Source organism: Zosterops lateralis (genome assembly GCF_965231275.1).
Source record: "Zosterops lateralis genome assembly, chromosome: Z".
Lineage (NCBI taxonomy): Eukaryota > Metazoa > Chordata > Aves > Passeriformes > Zosteropidae > Zosterops > Zosterops lateralis.
In genome coordinates, this window is record NC_139800.1 from 56001663 (window position 1) to 56023552 (window position 21890).

General features: G+C 36.5%; 1 long non-coding RNA gene across 2 annotated transcripts in view; it reads right to left on the reverse strand.

Annotated features, from left to right (window-relative positions):
• Positions 1-21890, reverse strand: part of LOC310923337 — a 65298-nt gene that overhangs the window by 42712 nt on the left and 696 nt on the right. The window contains exon 2 of one of the 2 annotated variants that reach the window (XR_014592580.1): positions 19634-19715. This is a non-coding gene — a long non-coding RNA (uncharacterized lncRNA). Of the gene's footprint in view, positions 1-19633; positions 19898-21890 lie in introns of those variants that run through there. The other variant, XR_014592581.1, reaches the window with a different exon arrangement.

The following is a 21890-nucleotide window of genomic DNA, read 5'->3' on the forward strand; positions in this document are numbered from 1 at the left end:
AATGCACATTGCAACAGTGCTTTAAAAAGGAGTGACAAGTGTAAAGATGTAATTTCTTGTAGATGGTCTACATAGGAGAAGAAAAACAAATTCAACTAGCAAATGTACCCCATAATTCTATCAGCTCTTCCTCTAGTACTGTGGAGTCCTAAAAGCCATGTAAAATTGAGAAAAAGATGTTTCTAATGAGGTTAATCAGAGAGCACCCAGTAGGCATGTGTGCAGTTTTTTGTAACATCCAAGTTTACTACCTACCGGCATATATCATCTTTCCCCTAGTGGGAAGAAATGGTTTATTCTTGAACAGAGTTCATGTGTTATTCTTGAACAGAGTTTGTCAGTAAACAAGACTTGGAAATAACCAAAGGCAAGAAAATCATATTATAATGATTAATGTGTTCTGGAGTTAACATGATTGCAGTGAATGTCATTTCCCTGCTTTGGTCAATATATTGCAAAAAGGATAACAATAAGATTGCAAGCAGCTTCCAAAATTGTTTAAGAATATAAGGGGTTTTTCTACAATTAGGGGAATGACACAGGTGAAAAACTTAATGAGAACATGAAATGAGTCTATTAAATTGACTTGATCACTAATTAAGCCGAAGTAGTCCTTTTGCAGTTAAATGACAGACAGGGAAAAAAGCATCATCTTACACTACTTATATGAACAGTGGCTGTATATGGAACAGAGTGCCAAATCAAAGAGGTGGTAACAATCACTTTGAAAAGGATTTGACAATTGTGACAAGATAAAATAAGTAACGCATCAGTAAATTATGTTTGTTTCATGATTCCATAATGTTCATGGCCAAGTAGGTACCAAAATATCAACTCTACAACATAAGCAAGAAAAGAAGCCATACCGGAAGGACAAACACATTACTCATTATTCAGACAATATGACTGTATCACCGGTAGGGACCACTTTGCAAATACTTCAGTACAGGTCCAAACAATGTATATCCAAAACATGGGATTTACACTCTTTATCTGCCAGATCACTTCCATACAAACACCGACATTTTTCAAAGCACCCAAAGTGCCCATTCTTGGCATTCATACACAAGGATTATACAGCCTAAAAATAAAGTGAGCATTTTCACCATGCAGTTTAACTGACCTCTCCCACTTAACAGGCACTTATGTAGCTGAAGGAAATGCTTGCCAAGACACTGAGAGGAGAGGGTTCAACTGGAACCTCAACTGGAAGTTAGGAAACATGACTTCCATCTACAAGAGCCATCACAATGGAAGACCTGGCCTGTCAGCCTGACCTCTGTGCTGGGGAAGATCCTGAAGCAGACACTTTGAGTGCCATTATACAGCACATATAGAACAACCAGAGGATCAGGATAAGCCAGCAGGGGTTTATAAAAGGTGGGTCATGATAAACCAAATTCATATCCCTCTATGACAAGGTAACCCATTTAGTGGATGACAGAAAGGCTGTGGATGAAAGGCTGTGGATGTGTATATTTGGGCTTTGCTGATTCCTTTGACTTCACTTCCCACAACAATCCCCTGCAGAAACTGGCTGCTCATGGCTTGGACAGGTGCACTGTCCACTGGGTGAAACCTGTCTGTGAGGTTTTGCCCAGAGAGTGGAGGTAAGTGGTGCCACATCCTATTGGCAGCTGGTCAATAGCTATGTTGCTCACTACTGGGGCTAGTCTTGTTTAATATATTTATCCATGATCTGGTTGAGAGGATGGAGTGCCTCCTGTCACTTTGCAGGTGACAGTAGTTTGGGATGGAATGCTGATCTGCTGGAAGGCAAGGAGGCTCTTCAGAGGGATCTGGACAGGCTGGATCAATGTCTGAGTGTAAATGGATGAGGTTCCATAAGACAAAATACCAGATCCTGCACTTGGGTCACAATAATCCCAGACAGTACCCAGAGCAGCTGAAAATCTGCCTGGTGGAAAATGACCTGGGGGCTCTGGTCAAAAGTGTTTGAACATGAGCCCATGTGGCCAAGAAGACCAATGGCATCCTGGTCTGCATCAGCAATAGTGTGGCCAGCAGGATGAAGGCAGTGACTGTCCCCCTGTACTGGGCACAGGTGAGGACACAGCTGTGTTCACTTCTGGGCCTCTCATGACAGGAAAGACATTCAGGTATTCAAGTGAATCCAGAAGGCAACAGAGCACCAGAGCTGGTGAAGCTTCTGCTCTCTGCAACTGCCTGAAAGTAGGTTGTAGCGAGGTGGAGGTCAGCCACATTTCCCAAATAACAGGTATCAGGAAAAGAGGAAACAGCCTGTAGTTTCTCCAGGGTAGGTTTAGATTGCATATTAGGAAAAAATTCTTTATTAAAAGGGTTCTCAAGCCCTTTAACAAGCTGTCCAGGGAGTCATCATCTCTGGAGGCAATTTAGAACACATGTAAATAAGGCACTTTGGGACATAGTTTAGTGTTGGACTTGGAAGTGCTGGGTTAACCATTGGACCCAATGATCTTGGAGGTCTTTTCCAAATTAAATGATTCCAGTTCTGTAAAAGTGTTGAAAGAACAGATCTGTGTCCCACGCTTGCTTCTTAGTGAAAAAAAGAGAAGACTCAAGAACAATATTTGCCAGCTGAGGAGAACAAACAACCTGTAAACAGCAGCAGGCTGTCAAATACTTGTTGGCGTAACTATTTCTCTCTGACAAATGCAAAGGGTAAGCCATCATTTTGAACTTGCAGTTACAGCCTGGTACTTGGCATGGGATTTTTTTAAAAATAATTACAAAAGGTTGTAAACATATATTTTAAGCAAAATTATGGTGCATAAGTAGGTTTTGTTCTTATAAAATAACAACAAAACCCAAGAAAGATACTTTAGTAATAACCTGAGAAAGGAAAGGCAAGGGGAATTATAGAGAATGAATAGAGAGAAAAACTTTGTCCCTCTCAAAAAAGAATGGGATGAAGTTGGGACAAGGCACAGAATTAAATGCATCATACTAGACAGTGGATTCCATCAGAATGGATCTTTTTTTTCCCCCATGTCTCCTTTCAGAAATCTCATAAACATTTTGAGATTTTTCTAATTCTTAATTGATGCATCCAGAGGACACTTAGCCCCAGGAATAAGGCATACATTGTACTGTGTTATCATGTACTGTGTAATTTTTACTAGTTATTGTAAAAGATATAAACAAATCAGATATAATTTGATACTGATGTCATCCTACATGCAAATATTGCAAAGTTCTGATTTTCTTATCAATGTGCTTATTCTTCCAGTTGCAATTTAAATGAATTACTATATTACCCTTACCTTATAAACAGATAAGTTTCCAGAGAGATGGAATAAAACAGTACTCTTTTAAACACAGTCCACATTCTTGTGCATTTTCATCCTGCTTTTTCTGAATCACAAGTTTATATGTACGTGTACCCATTTTTATATATATATGTGGTTTATCATTACTTTTTCAGTTCTTTCTTAAGGGAAATAGCTCATTGAAAGACAAGTCACACAAAACAAGCACATGTCCTGGACATGCAACTACAACACAATCAATGCTTGTAAAGTATGGAAAGGTAGGTACAAAAAAGTATGCAATATACACAGGATGCTTCCTCTCTAATACTCCTTTTCAGCTTCTTGATCTTGGACATTCTGATCAAATCTCAAGCTATTTACAATAGTACCAAAATGCTGACTTTGTTAATGCACAGACCTCAGCAGGACAAGGACTTTTGAGGATGATTGACTGAAATTCATAACATGTTGCAAAATGATTTCTTTGAGATAGCCAGTAGGGAACTCTTGTTTGTTGAACTTATTATTCATTCATGTATTCATGAAACAAAATACAATAAAAGCATAATCCCTCCATAGCGCCTGAATGATCACATTGAAATGAACCCAGAGCTTTGCAGTGCTAAGCAAGGTCTTTACTTTGCAACAGAACAGTTTTATATTGCAATATCATTAGCTGAGCCTAGAGTTTACATTATACTTACAAATCAGCAAGGGAAATTTAACCTGTATTGTAATCTAAGGTTATGCTGAAAATCAGATATTAAAAACACACATGCATAATAACAACGGCTTGTGGGACTTTTTTATTTCATCCTTCCTAAATGATTTAGCAATTACTGTGTTGAAATGTAACTAAGACTGCAAATCTGCTTGCATTTTGACAACTAAAATATGGATCAAAACAAACACAGGAATAATAAATACACTTCGGTGATTTGAAAGTTCTTAAAGTAAATCAGTAACAGGAAAATTGAGTTGTCAAACCTGTTATTTGAAAAAAAAAATACTGACAAGGCTTGAATCAGATTTTCCTGTGTTTGAAATATTGATAAAATAAAGACTAAAATTTAAAAAGAAAATCACTGTAAAATGATCCAGCACTCGAAGTGTTTACATTCACAAATATGAATGGGGTATTTATAAATTTACTGTACAGAATGATACAAAGCAATGCTTGATTTTCCATTCTTTACTAAACTTTCCTGTTACATCTCTTTCTAAACTAAGTATTTGCATGTTTATATTCAGCTTGAGCTAGTTTTGCATTCTATATTCACATCCTATCTTATCTTGAGAAGAAATATATTTATACACTGTAGACATCAGGTTTTGCATTACTAATTTCCATAATTTGTCATTAATTTTCAACCATAGTAGATGCAGATCCACTTGGCAAGGCACTGTTACTGACCTTGCTGTTGTCAAACTGTTGCGCTAAACTAAGAGGACTTCTGGAAATCATCTTGACAAACTGTTTCCTCTTGCTTCAAAAGGAATCCTCCCTCCTCTCTGCAAAATGCTTATAACTTGTGATAGAAGGATAAGAAGTCCTCGACTTTGGAAGGTCTAGGTCAGCTTTTCATTGAATTCTTCCCATTACTTTTGTTCAGCTAGACCAAAAAAGTAAAAAAGCCTTCAGTTAATAAAGTATATCTGGCTGCATAAATTTAATTTGATTTTGGAGGAGATAGAGAAAATAATTAGGCCCAAACATAACCTTCTAAAGTTAAAGTTAACCAGATGGGTAGATACTCACCTCAGCTCTCAGTGTGAAAGTTGAAGGATCCCTGTTTATGGGACACCTAGTTGATTGTCTTTCACAAAACTTCTTTCTCTTGGACTAACCTGTGTTCTTACCCCTTGTACTGGGATAAGGACTTTAGTCAGTAAAGGCTGTGTGAGCTCTGTTCAGCTAGTGAAGAATGGTGATGGATACCAAACCCTATGAGGAGCTTTTAGATGCATAAGACTACCTCATCCCTTTCCTGTGATCTAAGCATAAAAGATTTGCATGATGGCATCCCAGCAAAGGGAAAAGCATAGTTGGATCTCCGCTTGATGCACTTAGTACAGTGTAAGCCTGTAATCAAGAAAGGTTTCAGTCGCTTTGAATAAACTGCACTCTAATACTTGAACAGAGGAAATCACTTAATTTTGTCTTCAAAATAATATATCAATGAGATTTAACATCCTGCACAATCTCACTTAATGTTGCAAAGAGTGTTGGGGTTTTTTACTTGCAAAGATTTAAATATTCCCTTTTATTTACAGTTAATGTCTTGACCTAATGTCTTGACTCTTGGCAAGCACTTTGTTGTGTTGATGCACAGAAAGACTAATTTTGATACCTCAAAGACAATAGTGTTTTCCAAATAATGGTGAAAAAACAGGGTTTTAAAGAGACTTTTCCTCAGTTGGGAAACAGTGACAATTGTTATCAGCTTGTCATCACTTCACAAACTACTCCTGAAATATTTTTTTTTGCATTCTTTTCTTCTACATGTTATTACTGGTATAAGCTGTAAGTTGACAGAATTCTAAAAGTATTAAAAGCAACTCTACATCAGCTAACAAGACATTCTGCTAACAAGTCACTTAACAATAAAGCTTCCGAGGCATTGGGGACATCTAAAAATGTTATTTTATATGCAATACCATTACCTCAAATGCTGACTCTGACTTGAGTCAAACTGGAAATTTTCAGAAAAGTAAATCTGGTTTACAAGCTCATAAATTGCAGAGATTAAATTAAAATAATATTATTTCAGTCAAATAAAACTTGTAAGATTCTTGCATTAGAATTAAATGATGAGGAAACAGGAATGAAATCAATTTTCTGAAACATATGTATAACCTCTTAGGAGTTTCTCTTAACAGAAAACAAGGTCTTTGAATGATAGGATGGGAGAATCTTTCCAAGGCAGAGAATACTGATAGGCAGAGAAGGTATCTCAGTGTGCAGTAACTGTATTCACCCTCAGAAGGATTAACTGGCTCAACAGTACAGATGAAACACTATTGATGTGGCTATAAAGTTTTCAGGACTTTGATTAGCTTAACTTATTTTTGCTTAACACCACACTGAATTGTGCATCACAATCACAAATGTGGAATACACACAAACACACACATTCACCCCATAGTCCTTCTACCCATCCTTCTCCTCCAACCAAAGCTCCTACCAGCAGGAGCTTTCCTTGTGACAGAATCAAATCCCTTCATTCTCAGACTGCTCCATCAGGCTTTTTGAAGCACCACTCTCTTAGAAACTGGATCTCTCCTTCCTGTCTTAAAAGATGTTCAATACCCATATAAAGTAGTCAGATGCAAACCTGTCCTGTTTTAAACCAAAGAAGGCCCAAAAAAATTAATCTTATTGTTAACTTCACATAGAAGCTGTTTCATCCAATCATTGCCTATGTAAAGCTCCAACTCAACTCTCGTACCTCACACCCCGTGGTCATTGTACTTGCATTAATCTAGGCAAAGATAACTTGACCTAATTAACCAGCAATTGCTAGTTAATAAATATTAAATGTTTGCTTAAATGTTTATCCTGTTCTATCTTCAGGGGTTACTGTATACCGTTTCCTAAATCAAATGCTGACATTAGCAAATATGACATCTCCGATGATGGTTAAGAAGAAGTGATAAATCAACACTTCAGAAAGCAACTGTCTCCTTTAGGAACCCTCCCAGGTGCCACTTTGAGAGATTCCTGTTAGATTCTAATTATCTCAGTTTCGTATATTCATTCATCTTCCTAGTCAGGTAAAATTGGGCTGAATGTCAGAAGGTGAGAAGATCTCTGAGAGAGACTATACACCCTGTGATGGCAGAATAGGAAAGCACTTGAAGTGCATCTTTTGCTGTGGTGGAGGCCCCATCAATGGCCACCTACAGTCTGTGGGAGTCTGTGGATTTCAGAAATCTTGCTCATTCATATTAAGAAAAAGGTTTAGCCCTCTCTCTCCCTGTTGCAGTTTGTGTTATGAACACAAACAGCACGCAATGCTCAATTTAGCCATTACTAAATTTCTTAATAACTACTCCCAAAAACACCTGAATGTGACCTAGAGCAGAGACATTAACATTTAAGTGTTTCAGAGTACCAGTCTTTCCTGCTCATACCCAAGTGTTTTGCACGCTGATTTCAACCGGGTGTGAAAATTAGATGATTAGGCACGTGTAAATCCTTGTTTTCATGTGAAGTTCATTTTAAGATCAAGGCTTCAGTCAGTGTAGCCATGGCAATTTTATTGTAGCACACTAATATCCAAACTGTTACTATGGAACTGAGTTACAAAGACTTGAACAATCAATTCCAATTATAATAGTTAAATGGTCATGACTGAAATCGTACAAATGGCAATTTTCATACACATATTTGAATTAAATAATTCTATTTATTGAGAACAGAGAGAGTTGTGCTTAGCATTGTAATACCAAGGCATGTCATTCAGGATATAATGATATAATTTGCCCTGATATTCACACATGCTACCTTTCTTTTTCCTTTTTTAACCTATATTCAAGTGTCATTCAAAAAGGTAGATTCCTGCTGTCTTTAAAGATCAAAGAACCCAAGGAAATTACATCCAATCTGATCCTGAGCAATCAAACATTCATATGTTCGATATTTCAAAAAGCAAACACATCAGCACCAACTGGAATTGGCTTTTACAAGGTAATTTTTTATCTGGAAGTCAAATAATAGTACAATTAAATTTCTCTGTTCATTGATTTTGGAATAAAGCAGAAGAAAAAGAATGGGTCAGGATAATCCAAAGACATTTTAAAATATAGATTTGGTTATTATTTCAAAAAGAACAAGAATAAAAGGTAATTTTAACTTTTTTCTTGATTGGAAGCAAGAAGAAGGAGAAAAGAGTGAAATAGCAGACTAGGCAAAATAAGTCTCCTTGACTTAATCCTTCCTTCTAGCCTTGACAGGAGACACTGAATACTTTATTAGCACATACCTGATATACTGTCAAGTGGTCAGAGAACCAAACATTGCAGCTATTTCAAGGGTATCATTGTTTTATGAACTCTGACATGAAAATAAGAATAGAGAATATTTGCTTCAGCATAGGAAGTGAAGTATTCTCCACTCACAGTCAAAGATATTTTGAAACCTAAACATTAGCTACACTTATTGCTCATTTGGACAAACAATCAAAGCATGGAGAAATCAAAACAGCGGGTTGTTTATTACGTGCCATCTGCCACCAACATGACATAAACTTGGACAGCGTGATCGATTACTGTTTGTGCAACAATAGCATAGAAGTGTTTACTAGCAGCGAGCTTTTATTGAGAAAGTGAATTTATTTTGCAATTGTTCACAGAAGATTCCAACTTATCTACATAATTTCTTGGGCAAATGTTTGTCAATCAAGTGCCCGAAGTCCTATTCACCTGGAAAATCTAATGTATGACAAGAAAAGAAAAACCTCTACTACAGTGTGACCATTATGCCTCTGCAAAGTAAAAAAAAAAAAAATGCCTGCAGTATAAAACACCACACTGATTTAAGCACTGCTGTCAACATTTGCTTCTTTTAGGCCCTAAGGACCAATAGACACTTACAGGGAAGCAACTCTGGGTCTTACAGACAGGCAGTGCTCCTGCTACTGATTATTCACAGTCAGGTCCCCAGAAACTTTTACCACATCTCATATTTTTCAATTTGAAAGAATCCACTACTTATATTGAAGCCTCCTTCTCCCAGCAATTCAATCTATCAATAGAAATAGAATATCAGCAAGAAAAAGCCTACAACCATTAAAACCTGCCAAAACCAGAAAACCAACCCTTTGGAACTGACTGTTACTTCTGACTTTCCCTTAAGTGTTCGGTAAATTAATAATGACTATCCACCTGAAAACTCATTATCCACCAATATTGTCCTTAAGCACAAAATAATATTATTCACTGATGTGAAACTAAGTTTCCTTAGAAACTTAGTTCCTAAGAAACCTCTGTAACTAACCATCTCTGTCACAGCCTCCTTTCTCTTAATTGCATGTGTATTTCACTTCTAGGGTAAGCAAATGACACAAAGAAACCAAGGTTGACAGTTAATTTATTGTTACAGTAGTCAATTCTAATTTCTTTTAGCTGTTTTTTCCATCTACTTGAACAGCAAAATGAAAACTAGTGCCTTAAAAGTTAATGCTAAACTAACGTGATGGGAAAAAAAAAGAAAGGAATAGAGAAGAAATTACACTGGATCTGAAAATGAGACCTGAAAAATCAGAGACCTGGTTCAGAAACCTACTGATGTTGACACAGTCTACAGTATTATGGTGAATTATCTTTATTCCTCTACTCTAAGAGCAAAGAAGAAAGCATATCACAGATTTACAATAGTGATTCTCAAGTCTAAGGAATTTGAGCAGAACTTGAAAGAACATTGTTGATGTTTCTGATTTGTAATAAAAAACCCCTCAACCAATTAAAGACTTACTACATTTCATTCCAAATTATATCATATCAATTTTCACTTCCATACCTGATATCTTCCTATTGTCCTATTATTCTCCCAAGCAACCAGTGACCAGATGAGAGGACACAGTCTTAAGCTGCCCCAGAGAAAGTTTAGGCTAGAGATCAGAAAAAAATTATTTACAGAAAGAGTGGTTGGACAATGGAATGGGCTGCCCAGGGAGGTGTTGGAGTCACTGTCCCTGGAAGTATTTAAAAAAACACTGGACGTGGCACTCACTACCATGGTTTAGTTGATACAAAAATGTATCAACCCTTGTATCTGTGTATCTATTAGGTCAGAGGTTGGAGTTGATGACCTCCAAAGTCTTTTCCAACCTAGTTGATCCTGTGTATCTATTAGGTCAGAGGATGGAGTTGATGACCTCCAAAGTCTTTTCCAACCTAGTTGATCCTATGATTCCATGATTCCAGAAGAAGCAGGCAGAAGCTGTATCCATGTCTGAGGGAGCCAATGCCAGCCTTCTCCAAGCCAAGCCCCTCAGTGACAGTGGCAGCACCTCTGGGATAACAGATTTAAGAAGGGGAAGAATTTATTGTGCAGAAGCAATTGCAGACAGAGAAGCGTGAGAGTCCTGTGGAGACCAAGGTCAGTGAATCATAGAATTATAGAATTAAGGTTTAAAAATACCTGTAAAATCATCAAGTGAAACTTTTGACACCATATTCTCATGCTCACTAAAACATATCATGAAGTGCCATAAAGAGGGAGGAGGTGTTCAAGTACTGGAGCAGAGATTCCCCTGCAGCCCGTGGTGCAGACCACAGTGAGGCAGCTCTGTCCCTGCAGCCCATGGAAGTCCATGGGAAAGCAGAGATCCACCTGCAGCACAGGAAGGACCTCACTCCACAGTAGATGGATGCCTGACAGAAGGCTGTGACCCTGTGAGAAACCCACACTGGACCAGGCTTCTGCAGGGCTTGTGAGCCCACGGAGAGAGGAGCCCATGTGGGTGCAGGTTTGGAGAGAGGAGCTCATGTGGGTGCAGGTTTGCTGACAAGACTTGTGGTCCTGCATGGATTCCATGACATAGCAGTCTGTTCCCAAAGAACTGCACCTCCTGGAAGGGATCCACACTGGAGCAGGGGAAGTGTGTGAGGAGTTCTCCCCCTGAGGAGGAATGAGTGGCAGAGGTAATGTGTGATTAACTGACACAGTCCATCCCACTGTCCTCCTCCACTGTGGGGGTGGAGGAGATAAAGTAACATGAATGAAGCTGACCTGAGGAACAAGGAAGGGGTGAGGGTGAAGCTGTTTTGAGTTTCAGTTTTACTTCTCAATATTCCATTCTGAGTTGTTGGGCAATAAAATTATTTCCTCGGGTCCAGTCTTTTTTGGCCATGACAGCAACGGATAAATGACCTCTCTCTGTTCTTATCTCAAACCGTAAACCTTTGGTTGAATTTTCTTTCTCCTGTTCAGCTGAGGAGTGGAGTGATAGAGCAGCTTTGGTGGGCACTTGTCATACAGCCAAGATCAACCCACCAAAACATACAATTAGGCATATTTAATCCTATCTAAGTAGTTGTCCTAATTTTTTATGTTTCAGTAGCAAGTGGAGCGATTTGGTATCCATTCTGTAGATTCAAATGCATATTCATAACTGCAAAAACCTGGGAAAGAAAGATATTCTATGGAGAGGAGCCAAACAAAATTAGAAGTAAAATTGTATGACTCACAAACTCTAGGCAATGCCAAATCCTCCTCAGCCAATTTCTCTTCCAAAATCTTAATATGTTATGTTTTCTTACTATTCACAAGGCTTTCAGTTTTATGAATAAATGTTTTCCATATCACAAACAGATGCATTTAAGTACAAGCTTTTTCTTATGAAAGCTAGAGAAAACCATTAAAAATTAGTCTAACAAAAAAAAAAAAAAAAAAAAAAAAAAAAAAAAAAAAAAAAAAAGAAGTAAGCTGTAGAAAAACAAACATTTCTTCAACTACAACAGTTCAGATGCTATGTTTTGGTCTGATCAAGTTGTTTCGTCGGAGAAAATCTATTACATTAAGAATAATGAAAATAACCAATAGTCCACATATGTGATGGGGTCCTTAAATTTTTAAATCCTAAATCCCTGTCATCTCTCAAAAATGCTCACTACTTTTTTTAACATTAAAACGCTAGAGATGTAAAGTGTTTCCTGACTGAAGATGAACTGAAGCTGCCTTGAAGGCCAGTTGTACATACATACACACATGATTTTGATGACCACGAGGTGGGTTTTTTATTAAAAATGCCTACAAGTGAAGAAAATCAATTTTAAGAAGATAGTAACAATACTCACATTGTATAAAAAACATGGTTTAAGCTCAATCAAAAACAACTTCACATTTGTGTTTAATATACTGAAATCACTGTAGGCCTGCAGCCCTATTTTTAGATTTCAAAAGCTTCCTTTAGACTACTTTAACTTTGAGGGGAAATGATAAAGGAAAATTTTGGGGGTTGGCAATTTGGACAACTGAATTAGTAATAAAGAAATAAACACCTTTTATATAAGAACTAATAATAATAAATACAAGGTATTTAGTTAAGCCTGAAGTTAAATATGTATTCACAAAAAGTTCAGTTTCCCTAAAATAAAGGGTGATTTTTTTCTGAAATAGCAGCATGCAAATAACATTGCAGTACACAAACACAACTATTGCTTAATAAACTCTCTTCATTTAAAAAAAAACCCCAAAACTATTAAAAAACCCCACCAAATCTAATCTGAGTCAAATTTTCATTGGAATAATTTTTACCTCAGAATAACAAAGATATTAGCAAAATATTTCAGTCAGGCCTACCAAATCTCACTATTATAAATTGTTCCAACTTAAATGCATTTAAAACACAATAAAACCCAGCAAGTATAATCTGAATCATACACCTACCAGTCTTCTTCCCACAAGCCTTGAAGTCTGAAAGTTACCATGGAAACAAATTCTATATTTCCACAAATTGGAAGATCCAGTTAAAAACAAAACAAAACAAAACTAAAAAAAATATTAACTCATTGCTAACTATACCTTATTCAATGTATTAAGAAGGCCATGGATAACTAGCCTTTAAACAGGAATAGTGAGAGTAACACTCATTAATTAACCAATTAATTGTGGATGGATGGATGGATGGATGGATGGATGGATGGATGGATGGATGGATGGATGGATGATAAACAAGCTACAGTGCTTCATTCAAATAAGCATTTTTTACAGTGCATTTACAACACACCATTATATCTCTTAATATTGCCACTAAAACACAAATTATCCTGTGACCTCGGTGGAGGTAGAACTGCTGGCTGAAGCTTTAGATTCAAGCAGTGTATATTCAAACTGTGGGCAACATCAGAGAATTACAGAGACTTAATCTCCCACAATTTTGGTTTCCTATCTCTAAAATGGGGATGGCATAGCTTGTAAGAGCAGACAATATTTGGTAGAGGGGCTGTCCAATGTTTATCTGCATGTCATACAACATTATACAATAACCATATTGTGCTGTGCTTATACTCCATGATGTTTATCTGTGACCTTGGGCAATATGAAGCAGCTGGAAATCCCAAGGTCATCTCTAATATCCATAGAGGTGAAAAGATGCATTTCCTGACACCTATTTTATAACAAGGTCCAATACATTTCCGACTATACATGACCTAAAAGTATATGAAAAATCCAAACACAAGGCCTGAAAGCCAAAACATGCACAAATGGGGATCAGTTAACCTAAGCTAACCCTGCTTGACCTAAGTCCATGAAATTTCTACAACTGGATAAATTACTTCTGGGACACTTGTTACTGAAGCAGTCCTTTTCTTATCCCAAAGATAAAAAATTATCATAATGGTTCCTACATAAAAATTACTTGCAGAGTCTCTTGCCTTTGGGAGACATTATTCTCAAAATATCCAACACTGAGGTGCATCATCATCTTCCTGTTCAGTTTGAAATCTTATTTCATAGAATCAGACACAGGTCTGGGTTGGAAGGGACCTTCAAGATCATCATAAAGGCTTGACTTCCCCTCACCACAGGCAGGGACACTTTCCACTAGACTAGGCTGCTCAAAGCCTGATTTAGTGGAATTTATCCTCTAAACTCCCATAATTCATTTTAACCCTTTTTAATCACTGTATTGATCTTACATTTGGTGTCTTCTGAGAATGCTCACAATGTGACAGTACTGAAAATGGCTCATACCACGTGAATTCTTGTCAATTACAAATCAGTTTCCAGTTTCTAAACGCTCTCAACAATGAAGTATATCAGACAGTTACTATTCTTAATACAACCCAAAGACACATAATTTTTTTCTGCTTATTTCAATTGCTATTTCTGAGATCTTTGAAACATGTCAAGCCATTTACCAGGAATTTTGATCTTGTGCAGTAAAAAGTCACATCAACTGAAAAAGTTTAAGATCAGAAGTTGACAGAGTCAACAGATCTTTAGAATGCATTACAGTGTGTCCTGGGTTGCAGTGTAGGATGTACACAAAGTATTTATTCTATCACCATCTTCATGAACTGTTGAAACCACGTGGGCTACTGTTTTCCCAAGCCCCCTGCCTTTTCTGCTAATGGCCTTTGGGGTGTCTTCTGCTAATGGCCCATTAACGCCTTTGGGGTGTCTTCTGCTAATGACTTTTGGGGTGTCTCCTGCTAATGACCCATGAGTCACAGGTAACTCCCTCCAGGGGTTATCTCTGTTAATGGGCCATCAAGGACCCATTTCACACTTCTCATGCTATTGTGAGATGCTCTGCCCAGGGGGAGGAGCCAAGCATTCTCACCCGGATATAAGCTGGTATGTGGGACAGTGCAAGCAGCCTTTACCTACTGGATTCCCAGAGGACCAGAGCTACCAGACCTTTCTACAGGATCACTGACTGCTTCAGGAAGAGCACCTCACCTGGACTGCTTCCACCATCCTGCTCAGGTTGTATTCTGACCCTGTCAGTGGTCCTTTGTGTTATTGTATTTATTTTATTTTACTTTTACCTTTTTACCTTTCTTCTTATTAAATTATATTTCTGACTTGGAGCCTCTCATTCGTTTTGCTTTCAAACCACAACACAGTGCTACCCTGCCTGCCCCAGAAAAAAAAATAATAAAGGGGGAAAAAAAAGCAATCTCATTTCTACTTCAGTTTTTTTCTTACTATTCTTTACTTCTCACAGTTAAAAAACTTCTTATAAAAAAAGCTTTCTTCAGCCTTAATGCTAAAACAATAAACCTACAAAAGGAAATATCTAAAGAATCTGTATTTTCTTTACTTAAAAGAAAATGCGTAAATATTACAGAGATTGAATTTGTTTACTTTAATTGTATATTAGATGCAGACTAACTTTTTCCAGTTCTCAAAAATGAAATTTTTGAGTTCTTAAATCCTCAATGTTATTCTTCCATGCTGTTTCAGTGCATATAGTAAAACTATTTCTAGAAATTCAAATTCTTTTATACCTATTGTAAAATCCAGTCCTTTTTTTTCCTTTGTTCTAAAAAACATTCCTCAGAAGAAAACCAAGAAAACATATATTACTTTTCCTATAAAAAATTCAAATACAGGAGAGTATATTTTTACCTTTAAAAATACCAACCATAATAGCAAATTCTATCAGATTTCCTAAGACTGTTGGCACAGAATAAACATTCACTTTTCTTATTTAAAGGTATGCTTCAATGTTTTCAGATGAGAAAAATTAGGTGTTTGTGTGGCTTTAAGACATCCTTCTAGTTTCTGACTAGCTACTGCCTCTGGTCATTAAAGAAAATTTGCAATAGAGATGATAAGAATTTATTAAGATAAAACAAAAATATCAGATAATAAAGGAAAGGGATGAGAGAAGGCAACTGAAAATTATGTGTTTATCAAGAGATACAGCACAGAGGATGCTGATTAAGTACTACCATCTAAAACAAAAGATAACTTTACTTCTTTCCCAGCTAAAAGAATATACAGTAATCATAACTAAAGAGAAAAAAATAAAAAAGAAAAAATACTCTCTGATTCAATCATCTAAGGTTTTTAAGTCTTTAAAGTATCTGTATTGTTCTTCTCAAGCCCATTTTTCTTCTAAAGTTTGATCATCTATAAAATTGTAGTCTCCCTCAGGCTGGATACTTAACATGTGTTTTTTCCTACATCTTCTGTCATGAAGAAAAGAAAGAAGAACATCTTCAATTATATTTGCTTTTATAAAGTGATTACCCTATAATTTGTACAGTGTTAGTGCATTTTGAAACTTTTTTCACACAGCAATAGGGTGTGCACACATTTGACACAACTATTAATGTGACATGCTCAAGTAATTCAAGTCATTCATATAATATTCATATGCCTATTATCTGCATTGGCAATTGATTTGCTTTCCAGAAATAATTTAAAGTTAAAATTCTGGTTTTGTAATTTTAGAATAATCATCTAAAGTCAGCACAGGTTTAACAAAAAAAAAAAATCTGTGCCAATTTTGGACTACAATCGTGATATTACCTCAAACTGATCTTCATGTATAGTGTGATCACTAGTCTGCAATTTCATGGTGTTTCTTAAAAGTTTGCTTCACCTTTGCTTCAAAATCATTTACTGCTGATCCTTGAATACTTTCTACAAATAATCTTCTTTCCTGTATAGGAAATAGAAAAATCTTATTCTCAAAATAAAGCACATTTTATCTTTAACTAGAAGTTGAGAAACAGTTTTGTTTCTCATTAATATAATAACTTGGACTAAAATTATGTTATTTTTTGACCTGTGTTCTCTTAATGTCAGAATTGCTCTTCACAAAGCCTCTTGAACACTAATCTTGTTTTTAAAGTATAGATTATTTCTCACAGAACCCACTAATATTTTCCATAGGCATACCCCTAGAAATATGTAGTACTCTAACTCAATGTTGTGTTGCTTTGTTCTTCATTTCAAGGCATGTTTTCTTATGTTCTATGACATGGGAAAAAACCTATGCATGTTTAAGTTTTAACCAAAGTGTTCTTACATCTTGTATATGTAAAATATTGCACATATATCATAACATTCTCACCTACTATGAGTTCAAAAAATTCAGAGAAATCTATATTTTCATTTTCTGTGACATTTCTGCCTCTCTCAAAAGTTTGTACATGGGATATACTTTTCACAGTTTTATGTACAGTCTGAAAACTTCACTCAAGTGAACTTCTATAGATTTCCATCTTCTGAAAACTGGCTTTTTATTTAGGCTGATTTTAAATTAACTAACTTGCAACCATATCTGTTTTTTTACTTGTCAGAAGGAACTTTAAGGAACACACAGGAAATACCGTAGACTGTAGCATCTTCCAATCTCCCAGACACAAGACAACAATCTAAGAGAGAATTAGCATCAAGCAACGTTTTCACAGACCATGAGTGGCTGAACCATCACATCCCTGAACACAGCTGACAGCTTGCCCTTATATAAAGAAGCATTAGGAATGCCGTCCAACAATAGGTGCAAGTCTATTCCACTTCTTTTCCACAGCTATATAAAGGGATAGATGCCTTATTCAGTTGGCTGTGCAGATCTTCTTTGCACATCTAAGACTGACAATCAGGGCACAAGACAAAGATCAGTGAGGGTAGGTTCCTCAGTGTCATACTCTTGATGTCATGCCATTAATTGCTGCAGAAGCCATTCTATAAATGTTCAAATTGTATCTGCAGAGAAAACTGAAGGAGTGTCTCTTCTTCAAATCTACTTTCTGCTCTCATAATACCTGCATCAAAATTATACCCTTGCAGAAAGACCTTCCACTTTTTAATATTTTCTTCCTTGGAAAAGCATCCACTAAACTTCGAACTCACATACACAGATATTTTAACCACTAAAAATATAATGCAATTGGAGAAGAAATTGAGCTAAAAATTTCTGTTGGGAAAAATCTGGCCATAAAGTCTAACAAATGCAAATACTATCCTGCAGTTATGACCAAACTGACTTTTTTTTTTTTTTTTTTTTTTGCTGCTGTCCACTGAAATTTTTAACCAGCTCCAGATTATTACATTTGCCTTTTTATTAATCTTATCTACACTGTCATGTTCCTAGACTACTACAAACATTGCATAAAGTCTTGTCTTTTCAGTAAATAAACTCTATCTGGTTACCTAGGTGAAACATAAACTATTTTCTATGAACCAAATACAAAACTAAACATCTGAAAATTAAAACCTTAAGGGAAAAAGAAAACTGAGGTTTGCTGCCAGAATATATTCTTTATATTTAAACACTCATACTCTCCTGTCAAATTTTCAAGCGATTATAGTAAACAATATTTAGTGTAATTTAATTTTAAATCTTATGCTAATTGTCAGTGACCTTTGAACCTTGGAAACAGTGCTACCATCCGCATGACAAATGTAATTATAGAATCTGATTTCCTATATGTTGTAAGCAATGAAACTGCTTTAATTGACACTGATATATATTTGCAATAACTTTTGTGTAAATTAAAAATCAATGCCAATATTAGCTCCCTGGATCTTATTTTTATCACTTATTTCTTTAGAATTGGAGATATGCAAGAGCAAATATTTTGCAGAATATACAATATATGTTTTAAATCCCAGTGCAGTTTTCATGTATGCCATTTATGTGAAAAGCTTGCATATCTCACACTTATGTACACACAAATAAGGACAAATCCCATCAGATCTAGGCTGCCTTCAGGAGATTTTGCTTCCAGCTGATTTCTGATTGATTGTCAAGCATGCTTCACCATGACTAAGTGGGATATCATTATATTATCTGGTATCAATGGTGCAGTGCATTGTAGATATCCAAAACAGGGTTACAAAAAAACCCTAAAAGTAAAATTATTCACTTTGATTGCTTTTTTTCAATTTCTATAGGGCATTCTAGATTTTTAAGCCCTTCGATCCTGTTGTGCATTCAAAGATATTCTTGGCAAACATTGCTGACATTTCTCTCCTATTTTATAATTTTTCTTTGTCTCCACACTCTTTGTTTTAATGTTGGAAAGCAAACTATAAATACAAACATATAAAATGTATTTAAAACTTCATACCAAGAAAGGTATCTTTGTCCAGCATCAATAAAAACATTCTGCCACCTGGATGCAAGCATTCATTAAGAATTCAGGTAAATTTCAGACTAAGCTTTGAAACAGTCACAATAGCTGCTGTGGGGAGTGGAAGGAAGGGGGTCTTTGTGGTTTGAGCCCTCAAAACCAGCATGCTGGATTGAGTAGAGTATTTTTGTATTGTCATAAAAACCATAACTTAAAATTTTTCCCCAAAAGTAAAAATCCCAGCAGTGTATTTTAAAACTAGGGTGTTAACCATATAAGCTATATATTAAATAAAGATGGATTGAGGAACAATGAAGAGAATAACAACACTCAAAGGTCTTGCTCTCAGACACAGCACAGGGCCACATCTGATCTCACAGAGGTTTATCCTGCTGTGACTGCACAGACTTCATTAAGCTTCATCCTTTATATAAACACAAATGAATACATAAGTAGAAAGCAAAGATTGCACAGATTTTACAGTGGGGTGAGGGGGGTGGGAGGGAGGTGCAGAACCTGAATCAGGAAGCATCCAGCTCCAGTTCTGTTTTCAAAGGCGGTTTGCTCACATTGTGCTCCTTAGCAAGGAAGCTAATTTACATCATAGCTGCAAAGCAGCAAAAACAGTGCAGTATTATCAAATATCAGGGAAATTTTGCCTCAAAGAAATAACATTTTCAACATGTAATTGAAACTCAGTGTGATGTAAATTAGGTCTTTATATTAGAAGCCTTAAACCATACCAGCCCTTTGTAATAATTTCAAATGAAGCAGAGGACTCCCTTCTTTCCTGCCTCTTTTCCCAGCAGTACTAGTCAGACATCAGGATGTACCTGATGTACCACCAGGATCCACACTCCAGAGAAAGAATCAGCACCACTTCTCTCACTCCAGGTTCTTTGCAGCAATCTGCATCTAGGGAGAAAAAATAGGAAAAAAAAAAAAAATCAGACTGCTTCAAAGCATACTTAATTTTTTTAGCTAGCAGAAAGATGTTAATTTTTGTGATCAGTGAAATAATCCATTTTAAAAATAAAAGAATGAAAAGAAAAATTCTTTAAGCTAGATTTTGTAAATGACACAGAGTCCCCAGCACACCCACCGTACCTGTAGTAATATTTTACTTAAAAAACAAACCATCGACCTGTAATTTGCTTCTGATGTAGCCTAAAAGCATTTTACAATATTAAAGCTTATTGATGCCTGTAAGACCCTCTTACCTACAGCTATTTCAAATGTAGTGAAATAATGCAACACTAATCACTAAGACTTTTATTCCATAATAGATGTTTTTCTCACTAAATCAATTCAAAGGCTAATTGGGGTGGAAGGTGACTATCTCTAGTGGTTATAAATACATTTGCATTGCTATCAATCTTTTACCCGGCTGATGTTTAACGAGGCTGAACCGGAGCCCAGCCCGGCTCGGCGCGGTGCCGCCGGTGCCAACGCGTAGCCAATGCTGCCATCCAGTGGCACAGCCAGATGAGGATGGCAGCCACAAAGGATGCCTGTGCTCGGCTCCACCTTTGTGCTGCGGGGCCGAATGCCCGAGCAGCTCTTCCAGCCTGAAGGTAACGCGAGCCCAAGCTCTCTCAGCCCTGCTGGGCTCCCGAAACTCGACCCATCTACTAGAGCCAGAGATGTAACGGAGCTGCAGACACCCCACGACAATTCAAAACAGACAAGCCTCAACCTCAAAGAAAAGAGAGACCAGGAAATGTTATTGATTCCTTCAGTGTGTGTTGGACCAAAGCCTAATGTCTATCACATGTTCTGAGTCACTCAAAACATCTGCAAGTACGTTTCATCCTCCTGCCCAGCAAAAAGTCTCTTTGTCACTTTTTGAAATAAGCTTCCTCATACACAAATCAAAAACAAAAAACTAACAAACCAAAACAAAAAAAAAGTACCCAAACAAACAAAAAAACCAAACCAAAACAAAAAACAACACCACAACGACAAACCTGTACTTTTATCAAGTATACAATTTAAGGTATTATTTAAACTCCACAAGTTTCAGGTGTCAGAGAAATACAGCAGTCCAATTTAGCTTAAAAAGAAATATCCACCATGATTATGTCTGAAACAGGTGATACGTCTTTCCTTATAGAAATTTAAATAAACATTTTTGGGCTGAAGAATGTTAAAAAAACAATCTTACAGCATTTGCCTAATGAGAAATATGTTATAGAAAGCCTCTGTTTTTCTACCAGAGAAGTTACTGGAGGGAAGAGCTGGTTTATCTATTTGGTTTGTCTGTGAAACTGTAAGATTATTAAAGTCAGCCCACAGTGCTTTTCTCTGTGCATCATTTCTGTGTGGACAGCTTGCAATGAAGTGTATCTTCCCCTTCAAGATAGGAGGCTCTAAATCAAGTATTTTACATACACCTGCAAATTTTACCCATCACCAGCCAGACTGCTACAAGATTATCCACAGAAGGATCATACATAGTCAATGGCAAGCATATAATAAGCAAGCAGCCAATACAATATTTATGAAGCTACATTATTACTAGATGCTCTCCAGAGTTTTACAGCCAGAAACTTGAAATAGCCAGTTGCTGTTTGTTAGCAGACTCTGTTAAGTGAAGCCAGCTATTATGATTGCAGAATTTTGCTTTCATGTGCCTAATGTTGTAGTAAACAGTTCATAAACTGTAACTTACGATATTAAGGCAGTGGGCAAAAACCTTGTATTCTGTCTGTTATTACTGAGATTTTGTACATATAGTGTCAGAAGACAGTATTTTCTCTGAAATATTAATGCTGCAGCAAGGTACTTTACACTGCAAGTAAAGACAAGACAAGCCTTTGTGTCAATGAATACACAGGCTAAAAAATTAGTACAGAAATAGAAGTGGAACCTTAAGGGAAAACAGCATCACAAAATGAACAAAATAAAGTTAGAATTAACTACAAACACATATGCATAAGGGTAGTTAATTGCACTTTCTTGAGCAACAGTGAGAATTTACATTGCTGTTTAAAAGGAAATAGAGGGCATACTTGTTAGATGATAAGAAAAAATATTTAAAAAGGTTTCTCAGGACTTAAATCAAGAATAAACATTAGAGGAAAAAAAGAG